The 12,021-nt window shown below is 40.6% G+C and overlaps 1 long non-coding RNA gene across 4 annotated transcripts; it reads right to left on the reverse strand.

The window, feature by feature from the left end:
* Window positions 1-2,572: 2,572 nt before the first annotated feature.
* LOC119325318 lies at window positions 2,573-10,266 on the reverse strand. 4 transcript variants are annotated; one of them, XR_005157471.1, is made up of 10 exons: window positions 9,986-10,266; window positions 9,637-9,897; window positions 9,316-9,410; window positions 8,781-8,853; window positions 8,460-8,554; window positions 7,413-7,509; window positions 6,338-6,478; window positions 6,063-6,244; window positions 5,283-5,524; window positions 2,573-3,827 (listed from the first exon to the last, which is right to left on the reverse strand). It is a non-coding gene; the product is annotated as an uncharacterized LOC119325318 (long non-coding RNA). The 4 variants fall into 4 exon arrangements; XR_005157469.1 differs by having other exon boundaries at window positions 2,573-3,358; window positions 3,741-3,827; window positions 9,637-10,266; XR_005157470.1 differs by having other exon boundaries at window positions 6,070-6,244; window positions 9,637-10,266.
* Between the last annotated feature and the right edge of the window lie 1,755 nt (window positions 10,267-12,021).

Genomic DNA, 12,021 nt, shown 5'->3' on the forward strand with positions numbered 1-12,021 from the left:
CCGCTGAGCGACGAGTCGTCACGCGACCACTTGCCGAAGAGCTTTCGCCCTTTCTCGGTGCTTATTTTTCCAATGGATAGTTTTTTTTTTGAGACAAATGGATAGTTGGTCACAGGAAGGATGCATCATGCATGGGCAATGCGGCGATATGGTTGGTTATCTATAGCCTACAGGCAAGGATATGCCTACGTCTCACCAGTAACTCGGCCATCATCATTTGTAAGTGTACGCTCGGTCACTCGCTCCGTAAGAGGATCCATCGTGTTCACTGCAGGGTGCGGATGCTGATCGATCGAGCTTTGTCCGTCTCACACCTGCCCATGTTCCGTCCTTGTCACCGGCGAAACCATGCAAATTGGGCGCACGAAGCGAAATCGATAGTTTCCTTCAAGGGATCTCCTTTGGATGCGACCTGGCATCAGCGCAGGCAAAGCCAACAGAAGAAGAAGAAATATACGTACGAACTCGAGAATTTCTGATGAATGTCGCCACCATCTTTGTCATGCGTTTCCGAGGGCCAAGACATGTTTTCTACGTTAACTAAAACCACGACAAATATTTCAGAAAGAAGGGAGTAGAACAGACAACATGAGTATGTCCTGTCCTCTCGCGCGCATGACTAATAAGGGCCGCGAGGCGCAGCATTCTGCGGTGATCTGACGAGACGAGAGATCATTCCCAGCTGGCTCTGGCGTGCAAAGATCATTCAGCTGCGATTCTTCCATATAGATTCCGCCAAGTATATACACATCATCGCTCCGGTGATATCTAGGCATCTAATAATATACCCATTGCTCTAGCTTGGTTCTATTCGTTTGGCTCCACCTACGTACTCGATTTAGACTTTCAGAGTACGCGTATGTAGCAGTAATATAGTTTATTCATGAGGTCATGATCAAGTAGACAAGTCATTTTCCCCTCAAAAAAAGAAGTAGACAAGTCATTTTCTGTAAAACAAGAGAGCATTAAAGCCACTATATAATTGGCAAAGGCTACAAGAATCAAGACAAAATCCGCTTAAATATGGATTGTTACAGCCAATGGTATGGCCTCGTACAACACATAGGGATCCGGCTTGCCTGCTTCCTCCTCATATTCCCATCGTCCCAGCACATAGCGCGTTACATGTGGTATTTGCTCGCGGGTGATGCATGCCCTGACTAACGACAATCTTAGAATCTCTAGATCTAGAACCGTTTCACTTTTGTGGATTTTTTTTAGTTCTTTTGCAGCCTAAAACTGGTTAATCATGTGCTGCCATGTGCAATTTGTTTGGGATATGGTGGGGTACAAGATTTGGGGGTGCGTATCCATGATACGAGATCTGGGGGTGCCCCCGCATTGCGGAGGTGGCCATCCATGGTAGGTTTTATCTCAACTAGATGACCAGTTGCGCCAATGGCGCAAAGGCCAAGAGCAAGCCATGTATTGAAAGACTGTACATTAATATTATTCGGGCACATATTGAAATGATAAACATTAGACAGAGTGATCGCTGAATGTTTGACCATGGCGCAAAAAGCGAGCCAAGCATTCAAAGCATGTATATGAGATTGATTTAGAATCAACTTAAAGATACTTATATTCCATTACATGAAAGCTTGATGCTTAAAAGAAAATAATCAGATCACTTAGCATACATTGGCTTTATAAGACAAGCTATATTAGCATAGATGGAGGCCGAGAGCAAGCCATGTATTGAAAGAGTGTTCATGATATAAGCGAAGGTACATAGGCAGAGATGTGCCATATGAATAGCTTTGGTCACCCAGCTTATGGTAACTAAGATCAGGTAGAGTCATTGCTGCCTATGTCATCGGTATCGAAATTGACCTCATCGTGGAGAAGGAAAACACAGGAAAAATAAAGGGCATTCAAACAAAGAAGAAGAATAGAAGTGTGCTCTTACATAAGTAGAACCCACAATATAACTGTAGTGAAAGAGGGCATATAAGTGTTGAAGAAAATATACGACGATCAACAAGCATACAGGGAAATGCTGGTACAGAACATGCCATTGATGGTAGGTTCAATACATAGCAAATGCACATATTACAGTGGATAGAGAAAGTTATCTAAGCAACTAACTAACACAAATGATGCATGAAGTTTTTAGAGCGGGCAGAATACATAGTGTTCACAATATGCTGGGCTAGAGCATAACAGAGTGTCTTAACATTAATTTACTGGCTCTGGCAATCACATATAGTTAGTGTAGCCATCGCCCATGTCATCATCGGAACCTTCACACAGCGAGAGACATGTAGTGAAGAGCAGCCAAAGTATCATGAATCTTCAGGAAACGTTTTAGATGCGATGCAATCTACCTGATATGGTTACCTTGGTTAAACATGATAGATGAAAAACCTCTAACCACTAATCATTGGCAGCATGCTAGTATTTCTCAGCTCAAACATTCCACGCTCTTGATTGATGTTCTGATCACAACCAGTGTCTTTGACTGAACGATTAATGTTTAGAAACCACTACTAATATAATCTCTCAGCCAAAGCTTTGACAATACCATCTGAAGAGTCCAAGGAGTGCTTGAGCAGAACTATTTAGTCACACATTCAATATCATTTATCATTAAAGGTAGCAAGGAATAACCATTTTTTAAACTTCACCAGGTACCACAAAATTCAGAGTAGTTCAGTGAGAGATAAATAGATTATCATGTCTACCTTTTTTGTACAAAGCAAAGTTGGCCATTTTTCCATGTTCATGAAATTCTTTTCACAAAAAGATTAACCCCAAAGATTGAAGAATCTGGCTAAGGTTCGAAGAGTGGTTATGTATCCCAAAAAATGTTTATGCATATCTCCCACTCTTAGTTTGATTAAAGATGTATACATCTGTTGAGTGCAAAGCTCCTTCAGAGACATACAGTTCACTGGATAATCATCAGATCCCTTGTCCCTCCAGAGAATAATTGTGTTGTCTTGTTTTGGGAAGGCCATGGTTGTAGACAACATTCATCAATATTAAGCAATGCACTTGGGAACCATGCTTCCTCCTTTGATATATCTGATGCTTGTAGGATTGATTTTGGTTCTTGTAGAAACTTCATGGAGAGCTCCTCTAGGACCAATTTCCAGTAGACCTATGCAATGATCACCTAGGTGGCTAAGTTTACATTAATCATTAAGAAGAAATGAAATTTTGAACTGGTATTCTACTTGTCCACCTTTACTATGATTCCGTGAAGTAAATTGCAAAATTACGAAGGAAAAGCTGACCTCCTGATTGAACGGCAAATTTGTGGAAGAGGCCAAAGCTTGAAATTGGATCCTTGGCGTTCGTAAAAGCGTGGGCCCATTATCTTCCATCACTCTCCAAGATTCAGTGAAGATTTGCCCTGCATATAGACAATGGGGCAGCATAACAGGTGATCAGGTAACTGACAATAATCTCTTGTGGCAAGTGATACAAGTTCACTTACTCAGCTCGAATGTCGTACTCAACTAAAATAACTTTTTCTAAGCTGATTATGTGCCAATCAAGAAAGTGGGTTAAGAACACAAATGTATGTAAAACAAAGGAAAAATCATCAAGATACGCATCAAAGAGTGTTGACGTATAAAGATTCTAGTATCGCATTTCAGGAACATTCATAACTTGGTCCATTCCAATGACCGTATGACCGTGTACATCCGATAAAAAAACTCCCATCATGATTGCTGAGAACGGCTATCCTTCTTAACAAAGATCTGTTCCAAAAAAACGTAGAAGACACTAACCTTCACAACAGATGCGAAGTCATCATCTAAGATTATAATGTCGGAGCTTACTTTAGCAACTTCTGTCCCTGACATGCACATAGTAGCCTATACAACAGATGAAGCATTAGATATAAGAATAAAACAAAAGCTTCTGCAATATCAAGATAAATATATTAGATATGTAGTAGACAAGGCATAGTCTGATCTTCTCTGAAACTCGGTTATATTATTGATATAATGGAGTACCAAGCCAAATATCGGGATACAATTATGCTTATATCAAATATCCACAAAATGAACTATGAAAACACATTCCTGGCATATATTATGGGAGTGTCTAGTCAACAGAAGTCTGTTTTTAATTTTGGTTCAGGCCGTTTTTTTGTCCATTGTCTGGTCGACTCGTGTACATACTTGTTTTCGCTTCATACAGTAGTTTTGGTAAAAAAACATCTAATTTCATTTGGAGCTCAGGTCGGATTGACTTTTTGCTCATAGTTTCCAGCATCCCACCCGGTCCAGATTGCAACCCACCCCTCCCCAAACAAAAAAGAAGTGTGAATGAGCAAGGCATGCAGAGGGGTGCCGTGCTGATTCAGAGCATCTGGCCCTGCCGCATACATCGCCAATACCCCTGGGCAATCTACAAAGGTACCTCCCTCTTCCCCTGACTCTTCTATGATCCTACATCCACGTGTCACCATTTTTTGAATGATATCTAGTCTAGAACATCACTGAACTGAACTCCATTGAAACTGAATTTTAGTACAACACCCATGAAGTCCTACAAACCACCGCGCACATTACATATATATGGTTTTCGCTTTAACAAAAGAGCCCGACTGAAAAGTTCCAAACAACAACAGCAAGCTGGCTATCTAGTCTAGAACATTCTTCGGCAAAAGGGGACTACACAATTTAGTCAACAAACTTAGTTTAGAGGTGTAAATGTATGATGGCAGCGCACGCAATCCTTTTTGGTAGTCTCTGGAAACTAAATTTCGAATCATGGCATGATGGCAAGCAAGGAAAAGGTGGCAATTCATCACCAGTACCAAAATTCTCCATAGCCAGATAGCTTTTATAGTTTCATGCCAACATTGGCCAGCTCCTTTAACATGCAGTAGAAATGAACGATTTAATTTACATTGTACAGTAAATCTGCATTCAAGTTTGGAAGTAGCACAGACCCTCATGTAAGGAGCAGAATAAATTTACAAAGAACAATCAGGCGCTTTGTATCTGAAACCGGGACCAACCTCTAAAAGCTCTATATGGTATTGTCCTCAAGAAATAGAAAAGTGAGTTATATACAGGGAGCATGTAGCAAAAGCAAGCCAGTTACTTGTTTCAGATGTGCGATCCTTGCTGAACATATAGCCAAAGAAGTAGAATAACTACACATCACTAAAGTTTAAGTAGACTCTTTGATTTTTCTGGCCGTGCAGACATGTAAATATTTAGCAGATATGTAGACTAAAGTGTCAACTATAACACACTGTCCGCAATTGGAAGCAACACAATCAGTCTAGAATAAGCATTTGTAGCTAGATAGATTACTTGTTTCAAGATGATTGCAATTTCTTTTAGGAAGAGAATCATAGCAGGAAGTCAACTATAAATTGGCAAGAAGTTGATTGTCCAGCAGTTTTTTCCGTGGTTGATTTGGGGCAAAAACGGAGAGGCCATATCAGCTGCACTTCCTCATCTGTAACTTCCCGACACTTGTTCTTGTTTTGATTCATCTAGGATGGCTATATTTGCTGCTTGAAGCACAAGTTCTTGTCTCTTTCTTGAGCCCTCTACATAGATAGAGGAAAACCAAGATGTATATTCCATTAGAAATCAAAATATCAACCTTCACTATCACAACCAGCCACAGAAAGTTAAATTGGAGAGCAGAAAATTTCATTGAACGAACCAGAGATGAAGTGTCAACTTTCTTAAATTCCAGTTAAGTTTTTTTATATATAAAAGAATACTATTTCAGAAGTGCTGAAAGAACCACTGGCTACTGGACCTGAATAACAAATGTAGCAGAAAACAGTGACGTTACACATGGATTTGTAATCAGATCGTTATTGTAGCCGAAATAACACCTTGCGTCATAAAACATATATGATTATTGGCCTTAGATGTTCTACCCATCCTTTTTCCACCTCATGGAGAAATGATGGAAGCAGTACATTAAATCAAAAACCAAAGTTAGAACGACAATGACTTTTCTCACTAAAACTCAACATAATGATGATCTTCCACATAGATCTTGAAAAATAAATCAGCCATGTGACCAAGAAATAGCAAAAAAGTGCAGAAGTGCGTATGGATTGGTGACTGTACCTCTTACCCTGTCAACAAATTAGAGCAAGATACTCGGCTTGCAAAGGTACAATACGTCGCCGCGCATTCAGCTGAGCTCACCCCCTTGAACTTGCAAGATGTGTGGGAATCCCACAAGAATGAAAGGCCTCATAGATATCCTCCCTGCTGAATATGGTGCCAGCAACAGCAAGTTCCTCACACTGAAATCAAGTGTCGTCCTGAGATTATGAACACCAAGGGGTAACAGGAGAGAATAAAAGCAATAGGAAGAGGAAAAGCCACTACAGCCGCACCGTAACGGATGTAGACGGCGACGACAACGAGGCGTACTCGACCTCAACCACTGGTTCCGACGTCAACCATCTCCATCTCTTGCGGTGTGGAGGCAGCCCAACATCCACTATTATTTGCAACAAACCTTAACTGGCCAGCATCTAAAATAATTGCCATATCGGCAAGGAAGGAACGACCAACACAAAGACACATTAGTTTGTCTATACACACGCATATAAAATAAAACAAGCTGAGAAGGAATTAACAAGCTATAAAAGTACATGTAGCCATTCAATTTTTATTAAACAAAAGAACAGTTACAATCATAGTTTGCTTGAGTTGACTGACAAATATCCTTGAGAAGCAACAACCCAAATACTGGACATGGAGAAAATAAATGTGGATTCATACTATAACAGCTGAACGAAAATCGAGCAAAATGTATCGCCATGTTGAATAGGGCATAGAATAGTATTTTCCATGGATTAGCTCATGAGCATAAATAGGACACGGGTTCCATTCAACAGAAGATGTAACTAATTTAACATCCATACACATGTATTACGATTTGTATTATATGATGAACCCCCTTTTCACTTTATTCGATCCAAAGAGGGGCAATGTTTTTTCATGCTAACAACTTCGATATAGCAGGGTATGTACCTCGCGCAACACACATGTTACAAATTATTGACAGACATAATCAACATTTTTTATTATTAGTCCTACAAAGGACACACTGAAGAAACTTTTCAATGTTTATTACAGCCCAAAGAGCACTATCATGCCTGCCTTTTAGCCTCCCTTCAGCTGACCCCACTAATAAAATGAAGGTATCTTTTTAGCTAGGAAGTTCAGTAATCCATGTCAAGGAAAAAACAAGCTAAGGTATCAGAACGCCACTTGGATCAATCCTCTTGTTAGATAAAGATTGGTGTTCTCTCCATGAGACATCATAGTTAAAACTGTGTGAGTAATACGACATCTCTTAGATTTGTTTTTATGTGGTTGATTGTAGCTAAGACAAAATGGCAACATATATAGAGTTGAACTAAAGAAAATACCAAACCATCTAAAAAGGATATGGAGATTGACCTGCAGGGAAGACCATACCATCCATCTAAAAGGAATAAGGTGAGACCAATCTGGAATCGAACCAACCAAATGTCATTTTTTTTCTAGAAGTTCCCAACTGTACAGAAAACATAGTGTTATAAAAATGTCACATCTGATGAACAAAGAAGTTTACCATATAGTAGGGTCTAAAGAGTTATTCTCCTCCATGGTACAAATAAGATCAAGACAAATAGCAGTGTCAATGTAAAGATTAGCTTCCGAAGGAGTGAGATGCATAATTCATTGATATGTCAAAATAAAAGGTCACCGGAGAATGCAGGAAAATATAAATATAAACATGCAAAGCTCAGTCAGCACCAAGGAAAGGGGCAGCAAAGATGTACAACTGCACAGACGAAAAAAGAAACTATAGGACAAATAAGAGCTCCATATTCTACTAAAAAGTAAAAAGTAATATCTATATATGCACCAAGGGCAATAGGGTGTCGTTTTAAACAATGTTCAGAATGAGGGCTCTGATGAAACTTTTAATGCCTACAGCAGACACATCTAAACTGAATTTTGTTTTATTTTCTGTAACTAAGAAGTTGGAAATTGGCAATCATGTATATAGATTAAGGAAAAGTAGAGTAAAAAATGGATCACAGTTATGCTAGCAGCAAAGCATTATGGGAATGAAAAGAAAAAAGGGAAACACAAGTTAGATCATTTCAGTCAAGTGCTGCAAGTATATCTTTCAAGCTTCGAAAAAAGTAGATACGGATCAAAAGAGGCTATCGCATCATCCTGGTCATTAACACCAGAACCATAATTTTGGATTTCTGAAGTTGCAAAATACTTTCTGGAAGTTGTTGTATTGTTAATTCACATTTATCCTACAATGTCCATAGATTATACAAAAAAAAATGGAGAAGGGAAAACAAATGAAAACATACAAATTCACATTAGCAAGACAAGCGGTAAACCTGCTCGAAGGTAGTCATCATCAACAGTTCTAGCTTCAGTAATGACAACCAACCAACACATATATCCATCCATGATACATAAAGGGGGGAAGTAAATTACCTTGGATGAGAACAAATTAATTGTCAGGTTGCTGCAGCTGCCAAAAATGCCCCAGCTTAATACATGGATTCTGTCAATGCAACTCACATTGTCACCTAGGTACACAAAAATAGACAAAAATAATGCGTCAATTAAAAGGAGCCAAAACAAGCAGAGCAGATCACCAGATCACGAACAAAAAAAAAGAGGAAAGTCACTGGAATATAAGTAGAATAAAGTAGTTGGCATTCATATAAACAAATCTAAATAAGGATAAAATAAATCATAACATCAAATTGCAGGAACAAACGTGACTTTGCTTGAGAGACAGAGTGAATTCACCTTATTCTTCTTCACCAAACTCTTCCTTGGTATTCTTCCTCTTCTATTCTTTCTCAGATCTGCACACATTGTGCTTAGGAAAAAAAATAAGAAATCAAAATCAGATTACTGGAGAACTAGGGGAATCAAAAGGGAGAGGAAGATGGAGAGGATTTATATGTGCAGCCTGGATTCTCCGGACTCGCAGTCCTTCCCCCACCTCCATCCTCCTCACCTTCCCAAGATAGATACGGATCAAAAGAGGCTATCGCATCATCCTGGTCATTAACACCAGAACCATAATTTTGGATTTCTGAAGTTGCAAAATACTTTCTGGAAGTTGTTGTATTGTTAATTCACATTTATCCTACAATGTCCATAGATTATACAAAAAAAATGGAGAAGGGAAAACAAATGAAAACATACAAATTCACATTAGCAAGACAAGCGGTAAACCTGCTCGAAGGTAGTCATCATCAACAATTCTAGCTTCAGTAATGACAACCAACCAACACATATATCCATCCATGATACATAAAGGGGGGAAGTAAATTACCTTGGATGAGAACAAATTAATTGTCAGGTTGCTGCAGCTGCCAAAAATGCCCCAGCTTAATACATGGATTCTGTCAATGCAACTCACATTGTCACCTAGGTACACAAAAATAGACAAAAATAATGCGTCAATTAAAAGGAGCCAAAACAAGCAGAGCAGATCATCAGATCACGAACAAAAAAAAAGAGGAAAGTCACTGGAATATAAGTAGAATAAAGTAGTTGGCATTCATATAAACAAATCTAAATAAGGATAAAATAAATCATAACATCAAATTGCAGGAACAAACGTGACTTTGCTTGAGAGACAGAGTGAATTCACCTTATTCTTCTTCACCAAACTCTTCCTTGGTATTCTTCCTCTTCTATTCTTTCTCAGATCTGCACACATTGTGCTTAGGAAAAAAAATAAGAAATCAAAATCAGATTACTGGAGAACTGGAGGAATCAAAAGGGAGAGGAAGATGGAGAGGATTTCTATGTGTAGCCTGGATTCTCCGGACTCGCAGTCCTTCCCCCACCTCCGTCCTCCTCACCTTCCCAAGATCCTTCACACCCACCATAAAAACTACACACCCAAATCCTAAATTAATTTAGAGAGGAAGGAATCAGGAGGAGGAAGTTACATAGGGTGGAGTTCCAAGGAGGCATTGAGCCGTTTCCTTGCCTACCTCTCGAGCTGTTGCCTCCTCATCCACCCGTCCTCCCTGCCGTTGCCAGGAGATGGAGTCGTCGCGTTCTCCTCCTCCAGATGCGCTATTGCATCCCGCACTGACCACCTGATCCAACAGGTGGGCACTCGCGATGATGAGAAAGGAGGAGAGACAGAGGTGGCGCCGGCTGCTGGAGAGGATGAACGGGGAAGGAGAGGTGGCGGCGAGGGCATGGCTAGGGTTGGTGGGGAGGAGGAGACGGGGATGGGTGGGTTGGATGAGGATGGGGGATTGGTGGGTAGGAGGATGCGCGATTGGTGGGGAGGAGGACGCGACCGGCGCAGTTAATATTTTGTTCGCCCAAACGCAGGTACACACACAAAGCACCCACACTGCCAAGCTCAGGCCCGCGGGAGCACAAGGCCCACCTGTCATCCGCTTGAGCAAGAAAGAGTAGCGTCAAAAGAAACAGGCCGTGGGATTATTGACAGCGCGGTAAAAAACCTCCAGCAAGGCAGATCGAGCGAGCGAGATCGAAAGCGGGATGGAGATGCCCTCGCTAGGCGGGTACTCTAGCAGCTTTTATATATTAGATTTCTAAAGCATACCTTGGGCCTGGAGCTAACCATCCCTGTATTGTGTACGGCATGCATCTGTTGAACGTCTCCTGATATGGCGCTGCATGGGTGCATGTTATGTGCTTTTCTGTGTGTTGGCTTGCCATGGCAGTGGCACGTTGCCGATTTTTTTACAGAGGTCGCCACGTACGCGGGTGTAGAATTCTCTGGTGGTGCCGCTGTGTTCGTGTTTTCTGGACGCCGCTCTTATAGCTGGTTTTGGTCGTCTCCCGTTGTTTCTCTCCACGTTTCTGATCCTTATAAATACGTGATTCTCCCAGTGTTTCTTCGTGTTTCAGATTCTGGTTTTTACTCACTACTGGTTCTTGGATTAATGGCTCGCAGGAGTTCTGTCCGAAGCGGCCTTCACCGTCCGGGCCGTCCTCCTGAATCCGTGGGGCTGTTGTTGGTCGTAGACGAGGTCGTGGTGCACCCATGGCGGAGGGTGCTATTGGTGGCCGCCTACCCGATGTTCAGTTATTGTAACAGCATCATCGTATACCCTTTCCTTTGTAGAACGCGCCACGTACGGCAAGAATGATGAACCGCATCAAAGATGTATCATCCCTGTTTGTCCACATGCAGCATGCATGATGGCAAACAAATATGCCTCTTTCTAGGTTATCTTACTACATCCATATTTTTACATATAGGATTCTCCTATCTTAAATTAATAAAACTTATTATAAATAGTAAACACAATCTGTATAGAGACATCATATCAACGGGCGCGGCGTGCCGCCGCGCGGGCTTTGCTAGTTCATGTTCAAGTGAGGCATCCAACTTTTTCCTCCAAATCCACCGCCAAGAAAACATTTTACCAAGGAAAACAGATACTCCCTCCGTTCCAAAATAAATGATCCCCCCATTTCAAAGTACTCCCTTTGTTCCTAAATACAAGTCTTTTTAGAGATTCCAACAAGAAACTAACATACAAAGCAAAGTGAGTGAATCTGCACTCTAAAGTATGTCTACATACATCCGTATGTAGTTTGTATTGAAATCTTTAAAAAGACTTACATTTAGGAATAGAGGGAGTATAAAGTTGAGTCATCTATTTTGGAATGAAGGGAGTATGACTTAATTAAATTAACAAGGTGTAGCATTAGATACTTTTCAGGGAACTATTACATGTGTTTGCGAAAATGAATGAATGAATGAACTAAAACAATGAAAAGGTCCATGGCCCTCTGGGTCCCCACTTGAGGGGTGTTTATGAATCCCGTGAAAGTTGAACTATTTTTGCAAAATGCTTGTCATGTGAAATTTCCGTGCTTGTTCAATCATGGTATTTTACGAGGGAACTACATGTTATTTTCCATCAGTTTTGTTTGCAGGGGTTCTTCTATTTTTCGCAGACGAAAGAGTCGAGTATTTTAACATGCTAGCAGACGTTAGATAGTTAGCTAAATTGTTGAAAAGGACATCGAGTGCACA

This window comes from Triticum dicoccoides, chromosome 6B (genome assembly GCF_002162155.2).
Source record: "Triticum dicoccoides isolate Atlit2015 ecotype Zavitan chromosome 6B, WEW_v2.0, whole genome shotgun sequence".
Lineage (NCBI taxonomy): Eukaryota > Viridiplantae > Streptophyta > Magnoliopsida > Poales > Poaceae > Triticum > Triticum dicoccoides.